Source organism: Phoxinus phoxinus (assembly GCF_949152265.1).
Source record: "Phoxinus phoxinus genome assembly, chromosome: 2".
Classification (NCBI taxonomy): Eukaryota; Metazoa; Chordata; class Actinopteri; order Cypriniformes; family Leuciscidae; genus Phoxinus; species Phoxinus phoxinus.
The window spans coordinates 33164178-33171108 of record NC_136877.1 but is presented as its reverse complement, the minus strand read 5'-3'; the positions used below and the strand labels follow the sequence as shown (position 1 = coordinate 33171108).

Below are 6931 nucleotides of genomic sequence, written 5' to 3'. Positions count from 1 at the left end.
CGTCATTGTATGTTGATTTTTTAATGTTAGATGAAAGCTTATTCTTTATATGTTTTATTCTGTCATATTTAGCTGGTCTCAGCTGGTACTGTATTTCATCCGTAGGTAGATCCTCAGGGGGCCCGGTGAAGGAAACCTTTGGTGAATAATGAAGTTATATTCCCCCTTCAACCCAGGAGTCCCTGTGGTTTAGGCAGGGCTTCCCTAGACTGCCCTCAAAAGACTACAGCGCATTTATGTGCTAATGTGCCATTTTCTCTTCCTCAAGCCCTGAAACAGATCCCAACCCCAATGAAGTCATTGACGAGAGAACAAAAGTTGGATTTGAATGTGGAGACTTTAAACTGATTCCACCAAGTGATTTTCCCACCTGACTAAATATCAGGGTTTGTTGTTGTTGTTGCCCCTATTTAGTAATCTTGAGATTTCACAGGCCATGTTAATAAATAACCGTATTTATAGGCACTTTTGGCATGAGTTTTATAAATTAAACTTTAAATTTACTACTGATGTTATTTAGCGTCCAACAGTAGCCTATACATAATTTTTGTTAAATCTTTTTTCCCCCACCTTGTCATTTTCCTGAATAAACAAAAGTAATTACCATATCAGATTATGTATTGAGCATCTTTACAACGTTCTTCAATGGTGGATACGACATCTAAAAAATGTCCAAATTTGTTTTGTTAAGGCTTTTCATAGCTAGCATTTTATTTATCCTACACACAATTAAATAATATTTTCATACTTTTTTTGCAGTAATTTGGCAAACCTTCGGGTTTATTTTGGAAATAAAACACAATAAATATATTTTGTTCACAAACTATATGATCTTTCATTATTTTCTTCACATATAATGTGTCATATTTCATCAATATGCTCTTTACTAACAATGAGGCCTATGTACGTATAGCCTACTAATAACAACTTATTGGGGGAGGGGGAAATGGCAAATTTCTCCATTTAGCTTATAAATTTTTTTTGTAGCCTATTTATTACATTTTAAAACATTTTATTTTTTACAATCCTGTAGGACTTGAAAAAACTGCATTTATTGTTAATGATTTGCATATAAATTCTTCCGCCAAGTAATATAGGTCGCTGTTTAGTGTTTCACAGTTACATCGCGCAGTATTATTGCGACAACGGCTTCGGCGTTTCGACGAGGATCAACGGAATGTATAGTCCGAATTTTCCGATTAAAGATAAACATATAACGTATTCGACAACAACCTACAATGTTTTAGGCATTAGATAGCAATGTAACGTTAGCTAGTTAGGAATACAGAAGGTGCACTTGTTTTGGATTTCTGTCAACTTGTAAACTTCTGTTTACCGCAGATCGCCTCAGGTAACATAGCAATTATCGCATTGTTACGCTGTCAAATCCATAAAAATGTCTTACGATAGTTCATGATTGTGCAAGTGAATAAGCAGGTATATCCAACCTGCAAAGTCTGTAATCTAAACTCATTCAATTGAAATGGTGAAAGTATGTTTTACAACTGGTCGCTGGTCTGAAAGGGAAGTTGTAACTTACGTTATAACTTAACGTTAACGTTTAACGTTACCCGTAAAAAAATTGAAATCTGAAAATCAGGTTGCATTAGCTCTGGTAACGTTAGCTAGCAATAACTAACTGGAAATGTGGTTGAAGCCACAACCTCCTTGGGACGTAACTCTAGTAAAGGTGTAGTAAAGGTTTGGAAAAGGCCCACAGAAAATGTTGGGATTAGGGATGTAATGTTAACTGTGCCAGGAGAACCAGACAAAAGAGCCCCATTAAGGTCATTATATGAAACCACTTGAAATATGCCTGATATGTGATTTAGAAGAATGTAAATGGTGGACATTTAGGACAAAAGACACAGGCTCAATCAGGAGCCTTATTTCTTAGACCACAGAGGCCTGTTAAGGTGGATTAACTTGTACATTTGTAAAACATTTTTTCCATTTGCTGGCAGTGCATTGTCCTCCACCCCTAATGACAGTTGCTTGCTTGCTGCACACCAGGTTTTTCTTGTTAGATATGCAACAAAAGCTATATCAACTGTTTTTGCCTTAGTGGACATGTTCTTTTATAATACAGTCATAGACAGTGTGTCTTTGGGAGGAGGCAAGGGAGGTAGTGCCTCCACACAAAATTGGATGAGAAAATAATCATATCACAACTATAAAACAATGCAAATATTACCATATCTAACTCTACACTGTCTAACAGCGAAACCAGCAGGTAAAGGTGCAGCGTCTCTCTTGCCTTCCCTAGGCAGATTTTTAACAGTCCAAGGCTGTGTCCGAAAACTTACAGTACGTTCAGTTGACACCGCCGCCGGCGAGAGCGGCAAAATTCGCTCTCGCCGCCCTGCCATCGACGCCGTGAGATTCGGGGATTCTCTGACGTAGATTTTAGAATGCGTGATTTTTTAAAAACATTATTTAAAGGAGCCGCAAAGCAAATAAGAACTGAACATAAATCAGTATCCTATTTTGTGCATACTGGCCACACGTAGGATATAAAGTTAACCTATTAAAATCTTTTAAATGTGAAAGTAACAAAACACCAACAATTTCAGACACCTTTTTCCATTCGTCGTTCTTTTTATTAATGTCCCTGTATGTAAACAGGGACACGTCGTACAATAACGGAAATAATTAACGTTTCCTCCATTTTGCTTAGGAACTAATGTGGTCGGAAACAAAGTTTGCAGGATAGTGTTCTCTGGTATCCCCTCAGGCGGAGGACTTCTACATTCCGATTGGTTGCCGCTGGTTGCTGCCGAACCGCGTCATACCTTATTACCATAAAGTTGACTTGATTTCAACTCTTCTCGCCGTCCAAGACGCGCCGCCCTCACCGGAGGTCGCCGCCGGCTTTCATTGAAAATGAATGGCTTCCGGCCAATTTGACGTTCTCGGTGTGAACGCACAGTCAGGCAGCTGACTTGTTGCCTCAACTCCTTATCCGGCAATGACTTCGTAGGCAGCGTTTGGTACCTCACAAAACTGATTTCGGACAGACTTCTGAGGCACCGTAACGGTTCGTAACGGCTGTCACAGAATTGAAAGCACAGGATTGTGAGAAATCGAAGGCAGTAAAGGATACATCTATGCTGCGTTCAAAAATGTATCAGATCAAGGAGACAGAAAGTGAAGCTAACATTGGATTCGGACATGCCTTGATGGCTTCCTACCTTGGAATGCATCCTCCAAAGGCAGCATTTGAGGAGAGGAGGCAATGCGTCCATAGTGTTATGATTGGATTGGTTATTATTGAAACAGAATGTGATTGGTTAGTGGGATAAATCCCGCCTCGTTTTCGAATTTATGAATTGAGTTATGAAAAAAAATTGTAAGGACATTGCTTCCTCATTTCAGAATACCACTGTGATAAATATATCATATATATATATATATATATAGCCTATCAACTTACAATGTCCCTGATAATTCCAGTTATTTCAATGACTGTGGGAAATCTGGACTTACCGGTAAATGTCAGCAGACACTTTATTGTGGTCTAAAAAGTCAGGGTGTACCAATTTTCGTATTACCTCGAACTTCATGGCTTAACTGATGTAATTAACCTGCCTGGCAGGTTGACTGCTGTTGGCAGGTACCTGTATAAATCACTCACTAATTAAAGGGTGTCAGCATATGCACTTATTGTGTATATTGTACAATATTGTGTGTAAAGTACAGAAAGAAAGTACAGAAATGTGTAAATGACATTTCCAGAGTTCTTTGGATGCAACATTTTATGCAGATTATATATATCATATCATTATATATCAATTTAATACATCACTTTAATTGTTTTCCAGAATGGTGGGTTGTGGGCTGCTTCTAGGATATTCTAGGTCATTAACTAGGCTATATTTTTGTGTGATTGATAAATGAACTGCACCACAGACTCAGAACTAGGAATAAAAAAACAATTGTCGCTAAATAAAACAATAATTTCAGAGCACATCCATTGGTGGATGCTGTGTTCCTGGTGCACATTAGTGATCAAAGCTGCAGTACTGTGTGGAGATCACAGTAGCTGCCATCCCTTGTGGAGAAGTCCAAGAACGACGCTATTCTTTCAGGGCTTAATTGTGGGGCTGTCCGGGGTAGATTAGAAGGCAGTGTTCATACTGCTCTCTCCTTATTGGCTGGGTGAAAATTGTTCCCCCGGGTGGAAAACCTGCTCACATTCTTAAAAGACACTTTGCATTGTCACTGTGCAGCAGATCATCCGATATCTGGCTGATCTGTCAGTGGGACCTCCAAACCGAGAACAGGAATTTTCCATGTCAGGCTGGAGCACTAGCTGTTTAAAGCTCCACGAGTTCTGTGAATGGGCCCCTTCTGGGTAATCACGATTATAATCATCATGTGTGTTTTCATGAATAGTGTGTACATACTTTTTATTAATGGCTAGTAAGTATACCAAAGCAAATGGCATCCGATGAGGTTTTGCCACCCTGTCTTTTTCATTGAGGAAACGTTCATGGTTGTCTGTGCCAAAACATTCACAATTAATCGATATGTCAGTCTTGTACAAATGTGTGAAAAGAAAATGATTCTCAAAACAAAGTAGAGCTATTATAAATTATGTTCCGTGATTTTAAAAAGTACAGCCTCTGGCCATTTTTGACATGACATAATCATTCTTTTTTTTCTTCTTCAGATTATTTTCCAGCATGTGTGTACTTGCTGGATAGGAGCATTTTGTAGATTGCACAACTGTCTGCTCATCCCCCAACCCTTGATCTATCTATCTATCTATCTATCTATCTATCTATCTATCTATCTATCTATCTATCTATCTATCTATCTATCTATCTATCTATCTATCTATCTATCTATCTATCTATCTATCTGTATGTCTGTCTGTCTGTCTGTCTGTCTGTCTGTCTGTCTGTCTGAATATTTACTTAGGAACAGATTCTCCGTAGATTTTATAGTAGCTATGAATGTGTGTGGGGTTAAATGGGTTCTATGGAAAATGTTTTTTTATTTTCAATTGAATCAGATGAATAACAGAAGCATTTCCACAAGAACATTGTATTAGATCAAAAGTAAATTGTCAGTCGAGAAGGAGAAGGAACTGTGTGTTACATTTCGTATGTTTGGGCTGATGATGTGGTGAATTAAGATTTTTTTTGTTTTGGCAATTGGCATATAAATACACATTTTGAACTGAACGCGCCTGGCGGATGGTTTGAAACAGGTTGGTTGTCACTGTAAAATAGAGTTAATGTGAATGTTTATTGTTGTTGGGTTTTTTTATGCTCTTTTGATAACTCAGGCACATGACGTGTGATTGTAGAATATGGCTGTAAATAAGGGTTCTGTCCACTGGTGTGTGTCTGTCATAAGCCTTCATATGTCCTTCAGAATGTTTCAAACTGAACTTTACACTGTTAGTAACATCTGAAGTCTAACCAAAAATGCTTGTTATGCACATTTAGTTTGATGTTAGTTAGGTATTTTATGGCTGTAATCAGCCAGATCTCATGCACCAGAACTATGTTGAGAAATGGAGAATGTGTTTATGGTTTCTTCTTTCAAAAGTGTCTGATTTCATAACAGTGCAACAACTGTGTTGAAGGCTGTTGGTGCATTTCTAGAGATTTATGAGATAGGTGTATGAGTCACAAAGCATTTTTGTTGTGTTAGTGTACAATGTTTGATGTTTCTTAATCTGTTGTGTACCGGACAAAATTTGTGCGGTCACAGTAGCGAAACTTCAGCTAATATTTTTGGGCAAAGTAGGTCCATTGTAAATATCCGTAAACCAACAATTGTGAGTTTTAAAAGTTTAACAAACTTAAATCCGATGAATCCACGTGGTAATTTTTTTTCTTGTGAAATTCCCGATTACTTGGATTCCTATTGTTCTGACTTCTCTGTCGTTGTTGGTTATTATTCTTTTTTTAATTATTTTTTTAACGTGTGAAACTTTAAAAGTGTGGTGAGAATAAATGAATAACACGGAGAAAACTGGAGCCATCAGCATGTCTATAGATACCCCAGACAGGAAGCAGACTTGACACTAGATCATGACAGTGAATCTCTCATACGGTAAAGATGACATTCTGATGAGTGCTCTGTGTTGTAGCGGATCCGGAGTAAAGGGGAAAAGCAGGACACACTTTGTGCCACAGGAGACCCCTTGTCTTAAGTTCAGACAGCCCAGTTGTCAGCACCATCCGCCATGATGAGCGTCCGGAGTATTCTAGTGTTTTACAGAGTGAGAAACTGAGTAGATTTAATATGCGTTATGTGTTTTCCAGACCAGCTTGTGCCATCACTCTAGTTTTTCTTCAGTAGCCTAACTCCAGTTGAAAGAATAAGCATATTCATTTTCAAAATAGGGATGTCAGTTTATATAAATTCCCATATTCGATCGTTGTTTAAATTAACGATCAATTAATCGATTAATCATTAACTTTAACCTCTTAAATCCGAAGCGGTAACTTAGCGGTTAAGTAATGTGACTAATATTATCACATTATTTAACCACTGGCTTGACCAACACTAAACAGGTGTCGTTTTAAAGCTTAGAAGCTTGGCTTTATGTTGAATTTAGGGAATACGACCACTTATCAGTTATCAAGTACTTTTTTAATTTGCTGACATATTAGAAGTGCTCTATTTTCATAGTGTGAAAAAATAACTGCATTACATGAAAATGTGATCTGTAAAATCATCATCGTACATAACAGACTTGTCATATATTTTTCAGGTCTCCACTAGCAGAATACATCAAGCATATTTGTTTGTTGGAGACCAAACTATACCAAGTGTTTGTATAAAAAGCACTGCCGATGTATGTGTATAAGTACACATTATGTATTTGTGCCACGTTTTTTGTTTAGTAGATAGTAGATCGCATATCTTTATTTAGAGCACAAGATCTTGAACGAGGCCAAACACAACATAA

General features: G+C 37.7%; 1 protein-coding gene across 1 annotated transcript in view; it reads left to right on the top strand.

Moving 5' to 3' along the window:
• Positions 1 to 1121: 1121 nt before the first annotated feature.
• Positions 1122 to 6931, top strand: part of plekhg4 (pleckstrin homology domain containing, family G (with RhoGef domain) member 4) — a 95893-nt gene continuing 90083 nt past the window's right edge. Inside the window, exon 1 of the mRNA XM_079604742.1 lies at positions 1122 to 1351. The gene's annotated coding sequence lies outside the window, so the exon portion shown is untranslated. The remainder of the gene's footprint in view (positions 1352 to 6931) is intronic.